Raw genomic sequence first — 17,404 nt, 5'->3', positions numbered from 1 at the left:
CGTAGATCGAAAGAAGAGAAGGCTTTTAGATTTGCTTTTAATCTAACCGGCATGTCAAAATGTATCTTTTCAAATCGCGAACACATCCTTGCGGGCTGGAAGTATTTTGAAACGATTGTTTCATTCCTATATTATGCATTTCCTTGAACTATATATAACTGTATAAACCATAACATTATTTCGGTTCCATTATATCGCACAGCAGCAGCATGATACAGCGCGCGATCAAACAGAGTACAACGCATATTCTGATCTCAAATGCCACTCCTTTCGGTGATTTATATCCTAAACAGCGAGGGAGAAACATTAAGGGTAAACTACTTTGCTTTGTGGCCAATACAACGTGTTCGCGAGTGATAGTTAATTACAAGAGGGAAAAAAAACACCACCTAGAGTTGTACAACGTGTACTGGTTCAGTTTCTATCTAGCATTTAAATTCTTTTGGCAGCTGTTCTAACCCTTCAGTGAGAAAATAAGAGGTGAGGCGAATGAAATGTGAATTTCTGCTTCAATTATATGTGAAATATAACACTTCCCCCCGATTGCATAGGTAGTTCATTTGTGTTGAAACACTTGATTTTTGCGATCGATAACAAACTCGGTAGAGGAAGTTCATTCGAATTTTTTTGAATCAAAATGTTTTGATTCTGACTTTATTGCACTTTCACACTGCCTTCAGATTCGAACAACATCGTGTTGTCATATTTGCGGGTTTCTTTCACCTGAAAAATGCAAGTAAATGTACAATGCGTACAATCGATACTAGATGTATATGTGTTTTTTTTTCTCCCAGACAAATCTAGTCGGCCACAAGCTCTTGACGGGTGGGGATTTTTCGTGCGATACGAAAAACTTGTTTGAGCGTTTTATTTGCACCCGCCAGAGTAGTGCTCAGTAAGACTCAATGCTTTTAACACGTGAAACCTCAAATGTGACGCTGCGCGAGTGATTTTTTATATTGTATGTAGATTAGTGTGGTGCCAATACTGTTTACATCCAGTTTTCCTCGTGATATACCTAGATGACAGTTGCATCAGTGACATCTGAACCACAAAAATGATACAGTGTATCGAAAATGCGCTACGAGATTGGAAGAGATAACGTTGAAAATTCGCTACGCCTCGAGACAAGACAAACTTTTAAAATGATTGGTGTGGCTGACAAAAGCTGCTGAAACGCATATAACTCAAGCTACACACACGTTAGTTGCCAATAAATAGTGCACATAGGAAAAGGTGAGATTTATGCATTGCCCATTTGATATATGCATGTATTGGATTGAAATATATTACGTGCAATTAGTTATGTAACGCTGGTTGAATTATTAAATAGAGTTGCCATGTTCATATAGCAGTACATAGAGGCGAACTGCTTGCATTGGAAGCGAAACATTAAAATAAATACAGTCTACAGAGGTTGATCCAGATAACAGGTGGGTGTGTTGTGCTTTTTTGTTCTGCTGGTCCGCGTTCTACGTCTAGCGTATAGTTATAAGCGGTTATAAAAAAAAATGGCCAAATAACTGTTTCATCTATGTGGTCGTTTTCTGTTTCAATCTCCTTGAAAATAAATTGCGCCACGCTCTTTTTTATCTTTCTTGAGCATGGGTACAAAGCAGTTTTAGTTTTATACAATCGAAGCCAGTGAGTCTGAATTAAAGGTTGTTTCTCAGCCAGTGGCTTTGCTAGAAATGTTAATTCATGTTCCCTTACGAACATTATTGAATCGGAAAGTACGAACGCTGGATTAGCTAGAACATGATAGAGCTTTACTAGGCATCAATTTTCAATCGCTACCAGATACCAGTATTGTTTATTGAATCCCAGACTAACGTCAACAGTGCTTGAATTGCATGAAACAAATTAAAAATCGTTTCCGAAACAATATCCGGTTTATCTGAGGTGTAGCGAACACTCCTTTTCGCGAGTTATTGCAAAACGACAAAAGCAACTTTGGGCAAATTCGTATCGCATGTTTTATTAAATATAATCGCGATCGCCAAAGCAAAATACAAAAACAACAGTTATCAGATCACCTTCGAAGCGTACTTGATCAATTAAATATGCATAACTATGGCGTTCGGTCGTTGATTGAGCGCAGGAATTACTCAGGAGAAGCACTCAACTTTCTTAATGCAATAACAGAGAACTATGAAAAACGTTTTTTACCTATTGTGGTGTTTGTCATCCACACCTCTTCGAGGTCAACACTATCTAATTTAAGCACCCAACACAACACCAGGTTATCACATCCAGCTACCGCTCGCCAACAACTGCAATGCAATGCTTGCATGGGAATGCAATGCTTATACGAACAAAAATCGTCTGATGATAGTTATACCAAACAACGACGCGTTTTTGAACGCAGTTCATTGATTTTCCCGGGCCAAGAATTGTTGAGATCGGAAAGCCTTCATCAGTATGTAATACGCTAGCCTTTCACATAATTCCACTGAATATACGACAGAAATAGTTTCACATGGAGGAGCTAACATTATGGCATTTATCCTATGCTAGACAACATTGTTTCGATAAATGTTGATTACATCCTTGCATTGAAAGTCATCGCAATGGTTTCACAATTAATATATGTATACAAAAACACCGTCCAAAAGTGTCATCGTTGAGTAATTCATTCATTTCGCCTTCATTTGATATTTTTGAAATGAATAATTGGAGTGTACTCACTTAAAGCTACTGGCCTCTAATTGATGAGGAGCGTGAGGAAACCTTCGCAAATTATCGAATGAGCCGATTTCAAAGTCGGCTGGGCAAATTAGGGAAACTTGGCTTTATAAAGAATATATCGGGGTGGATAATGAAATCTAAACCACAAAGAACGTAATGGTTCGGAAAGGTCAACATACCAGATCAGGGCACAAGGGCTTTCGGTCAGAAGCAATAATCTTCATTTTCGAGCAGATTACATATAACCATTAGCCCATTTTTTTCCATTTTGAGTGCGCGATATACTCCGAAAAATTCGACACGCTTAACCGAACAGAAAAAATAAAGATGTGTTTGGCAGTGATTGTTCGCGAATCATTCCGTCAAATCATGCAAAACGCATGAAAAGAGCGGTACAAAAATAATCCTCAAAACGGTTTTGTTAATTAATTCAATCATTCGTAGGCAGAAAAAAACAGTTCCGATATAAAGGGTGTGTCACATCAAATTGCATCACGGAAAAAACGCTGTAGAAATTTAATTTTTAGGAATTATATCTTCAGTTTTCGCTTATAATCAGATAAGAGTGTATAGATCACGTTGGCCATGCTTCACTGTCAATTTTTCGTAAATTTGGAAAAATGTCGTCGAACGAAAAAGAGCGTCGTGAATTAATCCTGCGCACTCATTCCGAGAATCCGGAGTTGTCACATCGGGACATCGGTAAGATGCTGGGAATAGTCCAATCCACGGTCAGCAGAGTACTAAAACGATACTTCGAGAACCTAACCATCGACCGGAAGGTGAAGAACGGCAAAAATGGATGCTCCGTCAGTGAAAAAGATCACAAGCGCGTAGTTAAGCAGTTTAGACGTGATCCGAGAAGTTCGGTCCGGGATGTCGCCAATAAGCTGAATTTGTCAAGTTCATTCGTCCAGCGGACCAAGCAGCGGGAGGGCCTGCGTACATACAAGGTTCAGAAGGCTCCTAACCGCGACGAAAGGCAAAACATGGTGGGGAAGACGCGAGCCCGCAAGCTGTACACCGAAATGCTGACGAAGCCGCATTACCTGATAATGGACGACGAAACCTACGTCAAAGCGGACTTTCGTCAGCTGCCGGGCCTGTTGTTCTTCTCCGCAAAGGACAAATTCAGCGTTCCGGAGGAGATTCGCAAGCAGAAACTATCCAAGTTTGCCAAAAAGTACCTGGTGTGGCAAGCGATCTGCTCTTGCGGAAAGCGGAGCGCCCCCTTCGTGATGACCGGCACGGTAAACGGGCAGGTTTACCTTAAGGAGTGCCTACAGAAGCGCTTACTACCACTATTGAAGCAGCACGAGGGCCCGACCATCTTCTGACCGGATCTCGCTTCGTGCCACTATTCAAAGGACGTGTTGGAGTGGTACGAAGCCAACGGGGCCACCTTTTTTTTTATCCAAAATATATATTTTTATTAAGGCTCATATGGCACGGGGCCACCTTACCAAAGGAATTGAACCCGCCCAACGCGTCGGAGCTTCGCCCAATAGAGAAATATTGGGCGATTATGAAGCAGGCCCTCTGGAAGAACCCAAAAGTTGTCAAATCGGAGGCGGACTTCAAGAGAAAATGGATTTCTGTTAAAAAAACTACAACTTGACGTTGTACAGAACCTTATGGACGGGGTAAAGAGGAAGGTGCGAGCATACGGGCTTGGGCTCGAAGTATGAATAAAAAGAAAATGCCAAAAGTTGTTTAATAGTTTTTATTTTACTGTCTAAAATTTTCAAAAGGATCGATCTACTGGGCGAATTTCTACAGCGTTTTTTCCGTGATGCAATTTGATGTGACACACCCTTTACCTTTCCAAACTCTGTTCAACTTCTATACGACCTTATATGCCTTGTACATATTTCGTTGTAACACAAACAGTTAGACATTCAACAAGATATTCTCGTACATTGTTGAGTGTTTATTATAAAGTATATTCAAAGTTTATATTGTTCGAAAGAGTCGTTTGTTTATCTATTGGGCTTAAATGAGATTATTCAGCTGTGCAGTTTTTGTAAGATCATTTTTAAATTCATAAGTATTATCAATGAAAAATATAAAATAATCGGCAGATTTACATGTCATTACAGTCAAAGCTCTCTATAGCGACAAATCTCTCTTTAACGACATGTCCACAGGTCCCTTGAAAATCGCATAGAAATTGTTTTTTTTTATTGCGACATCTTTCTATAGCGACCTTTTCCTATAATGACACATTATGGCATAGGAATGCTATCAGATACCCTTATTTCTTCTCAGTTGGCAGACTTTTCAATTCAAAACACTCAGCATCATAGCACACATAAAAAAAATTGGGGATAAATAGAGGGAAGCAAGAGTTGTACAAGAACCCCATCCTCGAGAAAAAAATCAATTCCTATTAAACTTAAAAAGGAACATATTGTATATGAGGAAATTCGCATCCAGGCAATAGTTTTAAATATTGTTCACTTTACTTCGACTTTTCAGTCCAACATGAGTTGAAATACAAGAAAAACTTCAACGCTAAAAAATAAGTTGGACATAATTGGAAGATACGATTTCATCCGTCAACGAAGATATAGGCCAGTTTCGTGAATATGTAAGAATAATGGCTTCAACAGTTGCTGGTTAATTGCTGTATTTTTTCTGACAACGACACAATGAAAACAGTTCAAGTGCAATCTTCTATTAATCCAGGGTCTGACGAAGCATTCCTGACGATACTATAAGTCTACCCTTTTGAAACCAGTAAGCAGATTATGAATACTGTTTTGTCAACAAAAAAAGTCTACCAAACGATAGCTTTACTAAATTATTTGATTCAATGAAAAGTATGTTCAAGATGGTAAGAAATCAATTATTGTGTTACCTTTGTTTATAATATAATTTAACTGTATGTGTGGCTTTGAGCGTTTTTCCCTTTATAGCGACATCCAAGTTCTCTATAACGATAGTTTCTTATAGTGACAATTCGCTATAACGACGGTTCCATGCGATGTCGCTATAGAGAGATTTGACTGTAATTGGTAACCTAGTCATTTCGGTTAATAACCTGGAATAACCTGCATACTACATATTTAACCTAAGTGGTGCGGACTCAATCCACTTCATTTTCAACCAAATTCATGCATGTTTTCAAGCGATTTCTTGCAATAAATTCTTAGACCACCAGAGATGCCAGATTTACAAATATGTTTGTGAATTTACAGACATATCTGTAAAACACTTTGTTGTAGACTTTGGATATAACAATATTTCACAGGTTTTTGAAAAATAAAAGGGCTCTATTCATCACATCAAAGATATTTGACTCACCATATGCCATTTTTCCATAGTTTTAATACAGAAAAGTTATTATATTTAGTTTATATCAATACACATGACGTTAGACCAGCGATACTCAACCTGCGGCCCGGCAGTCTTTCTGGTTGGCCCATCTGGTGTGTATGAAGTTTGGAACTCATACACATAAGTACTTTTGCCCTGACATCATTGCAGACGAAAGAGAGGATACGGTTATTCACAATTAATGAAAAATTGCATTCTCTGCAGGTAACGAAAAACCTTGAACGAAAATTGTCTCTGATAATTATTTTTTGTTCTAGATAAGATTGTTTTGCTGAAATGCAAGGAGATTTATTGAAAAATAGTTAAGCTAGGGTCAGGACTTTGTCTTCTAAGTATTAAAACAAAATCGAATAAAAATTTTCATTCTATTCTCAACAATTAAATTCGCTTTCGGGTCTGCTTATGACGAAATATGGGTTACTGTTCGTTATTGTTACCACAGACATGGTTCATGGCCGTGTGGGGATCTAAAACTTGTATAGCCTTGCATGGCGGATGGAAAATATACACTGTATTTTCTTATAAATTTCATCAACGACAAGACTGCAAGCCTTCATTCGCTATCCAACTCTTGACGAGTAAAGTTCAGTGTCGTTATTGTGCGTTGCCACTTTTACTGTTGTGCGATTGGTATAGTGTACGAGTGAAGGTCATTGCTGTCCGCTTTCGAATTGACCTTTTGTGAAGTGGAACAAAGGAAGCAGCGCTCTTGCAGCTTGCAGCCCTTGGCGGCTGTTGAACATCGGCATAACGGGATCGCCATCGTGTGGCTGTCGTCAACGGGAATTAACATCACGTGACCGTGTGAGCTATTCTTGCGCTATTGTGTTGATCCATAGCGCGTAGCCTCTGTCTCTCCCTGGTTAGGGCAGTAGAGCGCAGTATCGGAACAACTTTTATTTTAAGGTACACATATTTAATATTAATATTATTATTCAACTCATTTGTTCATTGTTTAATATTATTATCATAATTTATTTTTGTTTTGTTATTTTTTTTTCGAGAATATTGTTAAAATCAATAATATATTAGAAATAAGACAGAAATTTTTGTAAAATGGAGGATAGTGGAGGATCTCCAGAGATGGAGATCTCCGATAATGAATCCCATTTAAGATCTGGGAAAAAACATAAACGAGTCCCTCAAAAAGAAGATAATTCTTCTGGGGACGAATCTGCTCATCCTTCCAAGCCCCCCTCTAAGAAAATAGCAAGCCTCCCTTCTGAACCGACTGTTACTTCCACTCCCCCTCTCACATCATCGATTTCGCTTCCCCCTTCTGATGTTTCCGATCCAACCCAATCCTCGTCCTCGTCTTCTCCCTCTGTTGTTTCCGCTCCACGTGTCAGAGTTTATCCAGAAGATGCACCTGGAACTGGCCCGTGGGTTGTTTTCCTCCGGCCAAAACCAAAAGGAAAAAGCCTTAACGTGATTCAGATCATGAAAGATCTGGCCAGATACACTTCTGTATCTGAAATTCGCAGGGTTAGACCGAACAAATTGCGGGTTGTCGTGAATGAACGGAAACACGCAAACGAGATTGTTGCTGACCAACACTTCACTCTCGAATATAGAACATTTATACCCTCCCATAACGTAGAAATTGAGGGGGTGATAACTGAAACGGGTCTGACGAGCGAACAAATAAAAAAAGAAGGAAAAGGCAAGTTCAAGAAGCTTCCTTCAATGGAAGTAAAGATCTTGGACTGTCGCCAACTCGGGAAACTCTCCCATGATGGGGACCAAACTAAATTTACGCCGTCAGACTCGTTTCGAGTCACCTTTGCTGGTGCCGCCCTCCCTGACTACGTTATGGTGGACAAATTGAGACTACCTGTGCGACTCTTCGTGCCAAAGCCCATGACTTGCAACAAATGCAAGTCAGTTGGTCACACTTCAGATTATTGTGCCAACAAGGAGCGCTGTGCCACTTGCGGAGAGGGGAAATCCTGCAGTGCGACTGAGCATAAGTGTCCATATTGCGGAGGATCCCCACACGCGCTCTCAGCTTGTGAAACTTACAAGAGTCGCTGGGAGAAACAGAAGCGCTCTTTAAAGGAACGCTCGAAGCGCACTTTTGCGGAAATTTTAAAGGGCGCTTCTCCACTGGCCCAACAACAACAACAACCAATCTCAACACACAATAGCTTTTCCACGTTGCCAGTTGATGAAATGGAAGCGGACACAGCTAGCGGGGACACACCGTTTATTTTCAAAGGGAATCCCCGGCGCAAAAATGTGACCACTCCCAAAGTTCAAGAACAAGTCCCCCCGGTGATACCCCCAGTTAGCTTGCCTAAAAAATCGAGTGCAGCGGACAAGCAAAATCAGGTTCCTCCTGGCTTCCGTGGGAATAGTTCACCTTCGAACGACCCAGCACTCGAGGGGACATCATAAACCCCAACTGTCCCTGTTTTTCCGTCCAGCTCAACTTCCCAATCGGGATTTATAAAGTTGTCTGACCTTTTGGATCAAATCTTCAAGTGTTTTAATGTTTCCGACTCCATCAGAACCCTTGTCATCTCAATGCTTCCAGTATTAAAGACAATTTTACAGCAATTGATGCAAACATGGCCCCTCCTTGCAATGATTATCTCTCTTGATGTCTAATTTAGATAGAGAGGTCGGAGATATCACTGTTTTTCAGTGGAATTGTCGTAGTCTTATCCCTAAATTGGATACATTCAAATTTTTAATTCATAACTTCAATTGTGATGTTTTTGCTCTGTCCGAAACTTGGCTTTCTTCGCGAGATGATATCTCTTTCAACGATTTTAATATTATACGCTTGGACCGTGATGACAGATACGGAGGGGTACTATTGGGGATCAATAAGTGCCACTCATTTTTTCGAATTGACCTTCCACCTATTGGAGGGATCGAAGCTGTTGCTTGTCATGCAAACATCAGAGGCAAAGACCTCTGTATTGTCAGCTTGTATTGGCCTCCGAGAGCTGCGGTTAGCCGCAAACAACTTGATGACATGTGCTCACTCCTTCCTGAGCCACGATTGATCTTGGGAGACTTCAACTCTCACGGAACTGCCTGGGGGGAACAGTACGACGACAATCGTTCATTGTTGATATATGACCTTTGTAACAACTTCAATATGACCGTTTTGAACACTGGGGAAACAACACGTGTGCCTAAATCTCCTGCTAAACCAAGTGCTCTTGACCTCTCGCTTTGCTCGAATTCACTATCGTTAGATTGCAAGTGGAATGTAATCCAGGACCCCAACGGTAGTGATCACTTGCCAATCAAAATTTCCATCACCATTGGGTCGAATTCTTCTGAATCTATAAACATGGCATATGACCTCACAAGACACATTGACTGGAAAAAATATGCGGACGCGGTTGCTCTAGCCATCAATTCCAGAGATGGTTTACCTCCATTGAGGAGTATAACTTCCTTTCTCGTTTGATCTATGACAGCGCGGTTCGCGCTCAAACGAAACCCATCCCAGGTTCCACTATTCGTCGAAGGCCTCCCAATCTATGGTGGGATAGCATATGTTCCAAGCTTTATGTAGAAAAATCGAATGCATTTAAAGCTTTTCGGAAACGTGGAACCCCTGAAAATTTTCAGACGTATTTGGACCTTGAAAATCAATTTAAAAACTTGATCAAAGGGAAAAAACGTGCTTATTGGCGAAATTTCGTGGGAGGTTTGTCACGAGAAACGTCAATGAAAAAATTATGGAAAGTGGCTCGAAACATGAGAAATCGCTCTTCAACGAATGAAAGCGAAGAATATTCACATCGATGGATTTTGAATTTTGCACGGAAGGTTTGTCCTGATTCCGCTCCTGTGCAAAAAATTGTTCGAGATATACCACAAGATAGGTGCAATCTTGATTCCGAGTTTTCGATGGTAGAATTCTCTCTTGCTCTCCTTTCATGTAACAATTCTGCTCCGGGATCGGATAGAATTAAGTTCAACTTGCTGAAAAATCTCCCTGATGTGGCGAAACATCGCTTGTTGAACTTATTCAATTGGTTTCTGGAGCATAATATTGTTCCAGATGATTGGAGACAAGTACGAGTTATAGCTATTCAAAAACCCGGAAAACCCGCGTCCGACTTCAATTCGTACCGCCCAATAGCAATGCTGTCTTGTATACGGAAATTGTTGGAGAAAATGATCTTGTTTCGCCTTGATCGATGGGTTGAAACGAATGGCCTACTCTCAGATACACAATATGGGTTCCGCAGGGGCAAGGGGACGAATGATTGTCTTGCGTTGCTTTCTTCAGAAATTCAAATGGCTTACGCCGAAAAAAAACAAATGGCTTCAGTATTCTTGGACATAAAGGGGGCCTTTGATTCTGTCTCAATAGAGGTTTTGTCAGACAAATTACACTCTCGGGGTCTGCCGCCTCTATTGAATAATATGTTATATAACTTGCTTTGTGAGAAACATTTGAACTTTTCTCACGGAGATTCGGCAAAAAGTCGGGTCTCTTACATGGGCCTCCCCCAGGGCTCATGTTTAAGCCCCCTTTTGTACAACTTCTATGTAAGCGACATCGACAATTGCCTTACACAAAATTGCAGCCTAAGACAACTTGCAGATGATGGAGTGGTGTCTGTCGTAGGATCAAACGAATCCGACCTGCAAGGACCCTTACAAGATACTTTGAACAATTTTTCAACCTGGGCCATTGGGCTAGGGATCGAATTCTCCACGGAGAAAACAGAGATGGTGGTTTTTTCTAGGAAGCATAGACCAGCAAAACCAAAGCTTCAACTTTTGGGTAAACCAATCACTCATGCTATGTCATTCAAGTATCTTGGGGTCTGGTTCGACTCCAAATGTACTTGGGGGGCCCATATTAGGTATCTGAGTAAAAAATGTCAACAAAGAATAAACTTTCTCCGTACAATTACCGGCACCTGGTGGGGAGCTCATCCCGAAGATCTTATTATGTTGTATCGAACAACTATTCTCTCAGTGATGGAGTATGGCAGTTTCTGTTTTCAATCAGCTGCCAAAACACACCTCATTAAACTCGAGCGAATTCAGTATCTTTGTCTCCGTATTGCGTTGGGATGTATGCCCTCAACGCATACCATGAGTCTCGAGGTTTTGGCAGGCGTACTCCCACTAAAAGATCGCTTCAATTTATTATCTCTTCGGTTCCTCATCCGGTGTAAGGTTATGAATCCATTGGTGATCGGAAATTTTTAGCAATTGATCGAGCTAAATTTTCATTCTAGATTCATGAGTTCATATCATGAATTCACCTCTATGCAGGTTGTTCCTTCTTCGTATATTCCCAACCGTGTTTGTTTTCCTGACTACATCAATTCCTCTGTACATTTCGATCTGTTCATGAAGGAGAAAATCCATGAAAATCCAGATTATCTTAGATTGGGGTTCGTTCCTACAATCTTCAATGCAAAGTATGGGCGTATCAATTGTGATAATATATACTTTACTGATGGGTCCTCTATGAATGAGTCCACAGGATTTGGAGTGTTCAACGTATTTTTTAGCACCTCACACAGTCTTCAGAATCCTTGCTCGGTATATATTGCTGAATTGGCAGCGATATACTGGGCGCTGGACAGCGTCGCCTCACGACCTGTTGAACACTATTACATTGTAACGGATAGTCTTAGCTCTGTCGAAGCTATCCGTTCAGTGAGGCCGGAAAAGCACTCGCCGTACTTCCTTGAGAGAATACGAGAAATTTTGAGTGCTTTATCCAGACGCTGTTATGTCATTACCTTTGTCTGGGTCCCTTCACATTGCTCAATTCCGGGTAATGAGAGGGCTGACTCATTAGCAAAGGTAGGTGCAATTGAAGGCGATATATATCAGCGTCAAATCGCCTTCAATGAATTTTATTCTTTAGTTCGCAAAAATACCATCGCTAACTGGCAACGCAAGTGGAATGAAGATGAATTGGGCCGGTGGTTTCACTCGATTATCCCTAAGGTTAGCCTCAAACCGTGGTTCAAAAGTCTGGATTTGAGTCGGGACTTTATTCGCACCTTCTCCCGACTCATGTCCAATCACTGTTCGTTAGATGCACTACTCTTCCGTTTCAATCTTGCCAGCAGCAATCTCTGCGTTTGTGGCCAAGGTTATCACGACATCGAGCACGTTGTTTGGTCATGCGAGGTGTATCTGGTCGCCAGATCGAATTTAGAAAACTCCCTTCGGGCCCGAGGAAGACAGCCCAATGTGCCGGTGAGAGATGTGTTGGCTCGGTTAGACCTTGATTACATGTCCCATATATATGTTTTCCTTAAAGATATAGTTCGGCTCCTTTAAACTTAAGTAACTGAGCCTGTAAAAATAAACGAATTAATAAAAAAAAAAGACTGCAAGCCTTGGTGGATGTCCAATATATCAACGAAGAAATTCTGATTTTTGTAAAAATTAACAACGCGTATGTATGTGTATGTATGTATGTGTAGACCATTGAAACATTTAAACACACTTACGACACATAAGTTATTAAGTGGTCCGAAATATAATTTTTTTCCACTTTTTCCCAAAATTGACAAATGAAAATTAATAACTTTTGAATAACTGAATCGATTTAAATGATCGACATATAAAATTGAAACTATTGACGTAACCTTTTATTAAAAAATATTTAACATGCGAAAAAAAATTATTATATTTTAGTAATTATTGATCGTAGTCGTTTTTTATTTTTTTATGACTTTGGACTAGAGGGCGCTATATTTTTATATTTTTTCTTGAAAGCTGAGGATTTTTGCATAACATATCTCGATATCAGAGATGCTATTTTTATGTTTTTTAGATATGATGTTTCAAAGTAATGGTGGTTCGAAAAATCATTTTCCTTTGTCCAATAACTTTCTGCAAAAAATCATAACATTTGAACTACTGAACCGGTTTTGATGATCGATGTATTAAATTGAAGCCAATAAGCAAAATTTGAAAAAAATATCACACCTGCGGGAAGGATTCTAGTAGCATAGTTCTAGTTTAGTCACATATGAATATTGATCGAAGACTTAAAACATGTTAAATTTACAAATTTATAACTTAAAAACGATAATTATAACATCTCTGATATCGAGATATGTTAGGTAAATAATCCTCAGCTTTCCATAAAAAAAATATAGCGCTCCTATCTTTAAACGAGAAAACTATGAAAAAATAAATCAATCAATAATTACAAAAACAAGAATTCAATTTTTTCGCAAAAGTAACATTTTTCCAAAGAAAAATAGCTCGTAAGCTTCAATTTGATATGTCGATGATATGAGTCGGTCCAATAGTTCAAGAGTTATGTTTTTGTAGTGGGAAAAATGGGGAAAATTTGTTTTTCGAACCATCGATTAGTTTTGAAAAATCATATTTCAAAAACGAAAAAAATAGCATCTCTGATATCGAAATATTTTATGTAAAAAATTCTCAGCTTCCAAGAAAAAATATAAAAAAATATAGCGCCCCCTAGTCCAAAGCCATGAAAACATTAAAAAACGACTACAATCAATAATTACGAAAATAGGATCCATATTATCTGCAAGTTCAATATTTCTCAATTAAAGCTCATTGGCTTCAATTTGATATGTCGATCATCTAAATCGGTTAAGTGGTTCGAAAGCTATAAATTTTAGAAAAAAGTCATTTTGGGAAAAAGTGGAAAAAAAAAGATTTTTTGGATCACCCTAAAATGGAAATGGGCACCCCAATGAAAAAATAAAAAAATACGAGTCTAATGTTTTGCGATAAAGAACAATATTACCACTTTTGACGAAGATCTGAGAACAAAATACAATCTTACGTGCATCACGATGTACAAAGTATTCATGAATATGTGAAAATTAACGTTAAAAGACATTTCTATAGATCTGCACACTTTTACAGACTTTTCCAATAATAATCTGGCATCTCTTCCTTCCACTTTTTATCGAATATTTTCAAATCGCAGGAGTAAACATTTACGTGACTCTGCCTTCGTTTGTTTTTATTTCGTTCGGAAAAACGTTATGTCAAAGAGAGGGGACATTAAAAAGGCGTAGCTCAGTGAAAGGCTGAGATGCTCTTTCAGAGATACAATGGTTAATCAAACAATTGACGGAAAAATGTAGTTCGTTCATTTTGTTATTTTAATTTTTTTTTGCCCCTGACAACAATACCATAATCATTATCATAAGAAAAATAACACTCCTGATCGTTGGATCTCTTTTGACATTTCAATTGGATTTTTTTTGACAGCCGTTTTGATTCAGTCCGCACTACCTAGTATTTAACAAATTCTTCAGAACAAATTTCTCGATTTTTTCCCATGTCTCCGAAATTGCGGCCTTGAGTTCATCAACCGTGGTGTAGATTCTGTATAATAGGATCCCTCAAAAATTTTCAATAGGATTGAGGTCAGGAGAGCGAGCCGATCAGTCCAATAAGTCAAGTTTTTAGTCCCTAATCCATTGTTTAGTTTCTTTACTGGCGTAAAAAGTGGCACTGTCTTGCTGGAATGTGATTTTTTTACGACGAAATCTTCGCAAAAACGGCAGGAGAGAGGATTCCAGAGCATGTATATTATCCTTGCTATGCATTTTGAAGGATGTGAAAGCTATCTTGAGTTTTTTGGTTGCACAGAACCCCATCCAAACCATACACTTTTCGTTTTATATATAGCAAAATGTATTATTTGAAAACATTATTTGTCATAACATACCATATCCCACTGCCGGTTAATGTGAGCTTTGGCAAAATTCAGACGTCTTTCGATGTGAGATGGTGTAAGATTAGAAGTTTTAACCTTTTTAGCCCTGTTTGTGTAAGGACCTTTTACCAAAACTTGACGAATTGTCTCCCGGGAAACATTTAAATTCAAGGAATGCTTTATTTGTATAAATGATTTTAAGGTATTCGAAGCTATTTTAACTATTTCCCGCTCATCTCTTCTTCTTACCTTCTTACCTAGAGGATTAGCCAAATAATGGAGCACAACTTGATGGGATCCTCCTCCTCCTATTGCATCCAACGTATTCCGCTTGCAATGCGCTGTCTTCCCTTTTATACATACCGTGCCTATGCAACGCAGTTCTGCCGCCCATATTTCCCCGCCTTGAGATTTGCTCCAACCCTGCATCGTCCAACCCAATTAGGCGGCGGTGATACTGGATGCAGAAAAGTGGTCGTACGAATTGTATGCAATAGTGAATGTAAACAACCACATTGAGTTGTATTGGTGTGGTTACATTGCTAACCCCTTGCTTCGTTCGAATTTGCCAGCTTCTATCGAGCAAAATTATTTGTTTCTCTTCGTACATTCAAATTTTCGTGCGTACTCCGATCCAAAGTAACCTTAGCCTTAGTAACTTAGAACTCGAACGAAGAAAGGGGGAAGCAATGTAACCACCAAGGCGCCTAGAATTATATCCTAAGGTGAGGCCGTTTCGACACTAAGTTGGTTAGGGGAGCGGTATATGAAAACAGCACGGAACAAAGCAGAAGGGGAATTATTTGTTTGAAACGTGAAAGAGACAGAATGATGACGAGCAAGCTTGGGCACAAGCGTATTGTGTTTTGTTTACAAACAAAACACAGTAGACTTCCAAGATGGCTGAAGAGCGGTTTTAGAAAGTTGGCCCACCTTAGGATATACTTCTAGGCGCCTTGGTAACCACACCAATACAACTCAATGTGGTTGTTTACTTTCGCTATCGCATACAATTCGTATGACCACTTTTCTGCATCCAGTGTCACCGTCGCCTTACCCTTATACCAGGGACAGACATACAGCTGTTCTTGCGTTGTATGTGTACAGCGTTGTACAGGTACCATCGTACCATGACAGACATACTTTGGTTGTACATTGTACCGTTTGTCGAACTGACAATTAGATATTTTTCCAATTTCCACCACATATTTCAATGAAAAAGGTTTTTATTTAGTGTCTAAACTATCAAACACAACAAACAAGTTTCCAATCTGAGTTAATAACTTAAGAGAAAGTCAGTGAAAAGAACGTTTATCAAGTGATTTGATTCTGCTTGTTCATGCTACCCACCACTAACCGTCTATGGCGCTGCGCACAGTACAACTGTAGCCATGTACAGCGGTAAAACAGGTCGGTACAGGTACAGCGATTGTACCGAGTTGCTTGCATGGTTCTAGCGCTGTACATGGTGACAGACATACAATTTTCGAAGTACAACGCAAGTACAGATGTATGTCTGTCATAAGTATTACGCAGCACGAGTTCCCGGCCTCTTCCGTATTCTGGCAACGGTGAAGGTGAAGGCAGGTTTAGAGTTTCCGTGAACGTGAACATGAACATGTAGTGAAAAGGTACGATTATTGCACAGAGAACGACATTGCGAACAAACATCTAAAAAAATCGTGGTGAATAGAATGTTTTTGTTCACGTTCACGTTCATATCAAAAGTTTGCCAGTAAACGTGAAGTAAATAAACATCGAGCTTCAATAAAGTAATTCGGATAAAATATACAGTTGTTCAACCCGAAGCAACGAAGTTTTCCAACCCATGCAGAGATCCGATAGAATGAAACTGCATCCATATGGAAATTTTCACTGAAAACTCGAGAGTTGCATAACATCCTTTTACAGTTCACGGTGAAATAATTTTCAGAATGCCTTGGGGAATTCGAACGTGAACATGAACGGGAAAATATTTTGACGTCTATAACGGGTGTTAAATAAAAAATGAGAATTTTTTCAATACCTTTCAGTAACTCAAATAAAGAGCGTAATATTTTCTTTCTTCAAGAAAATTGCTCTTTCGGCTCCCTAGAAACAGTAGGCGTGTTTGGTTTTACTAGTTTGAATTTAGTCAAAGCAAAGATGGCGTCGAAACAGCACGAACGCATTGTACGGTTCTACGAAACGCATTTCCAGCAAGGAAAAAAGTTCACGGTGGCACATTTTAAGGAAGAAAATGTACCTGTCAGTACGGTATATCGTATCCTGGGTTCCCTGAACGTAAAGCGGAAGTGGTCGTCCGGTGACGATAATGACGAAGCAGAGGAAGACATCGTTAAAGAAGCTGTTTGACAACAAGGACGCAACCAGCCTGCGTGATGCCGGTTGGAAATATGGCTGCTCCCACGTATTGACCCTTAGGACCCTCAAGATGGAAGGAATCGTCTGCAGGAAGAAGACGAGGTCGAGTACACGATGGAGCAGATTGAGACGGTTAAATCACAGTGTCGGTGGATGACCAATAAATACCGCGGGACGTCTTTCGTTTTGGACGACGAAAGCTATTTTCCGCTGTCCAAAACGCATATTCCAGGAAATGATAATTACTACTCCAGCGACAAGTCATCCACACCACCTGAAGTGAAATACAAGTTCAAGCACAAGTTTGAAAAAAAAAGGTTATGTTGTACATCGCCATTTCCGACCGGGGCA

The 17,404-nt window shown here is 39.6% G+C and overlaps 1 protein-coding gene across 3 annotated transcripts in view; it reads left to right on the top strand.

Annotated features, from left to right (window-relative positions):
* Nucleotides 1-345: 345 nt before the first annotated feature.
* Nucleotides 346-17,404, top strand: part of LOC129762212 (uncharacterized) — a 63,323-nt gene continuing 46,264 nt past the window's right edge. Inside the window, exon 1 of one of the 3 annotated variants that reach the window (XM_055760264.1) lies at nucleotides 346-480. The gene's annotated coding sequence lies outside the window, so the exon portion shown is untranslated. Of the gene's footprint in view, nucleotides 481-802; nucleotides 1,237-1,400; nucleotides 1,434-17,404 lie in introns of those variants that run through there. The other 2 variants (XM_055760261.1, XM_055760263.1) reach the window with 2 other exon arrangements.

The sequence above is a fragment of the Toxorhynchites rutilus genome, chromosome 1, assembly GCF_029784135.1.
Source record: "Toxorhynchites rutilus septentrionalis strain SRP chromosome 1, ASM2978413v1, whole genome shotgun sequence".
Taxonomy (NCBI): Eukaryota; Metazoa; Arthropoda; class Insecta; order Diptera; family Culicidae; genus Toxorhynchites; species Toxorhynchites rutilus.
This window is presented reverse-complemented; position numbering and strand designations above follow the sequence as displayed.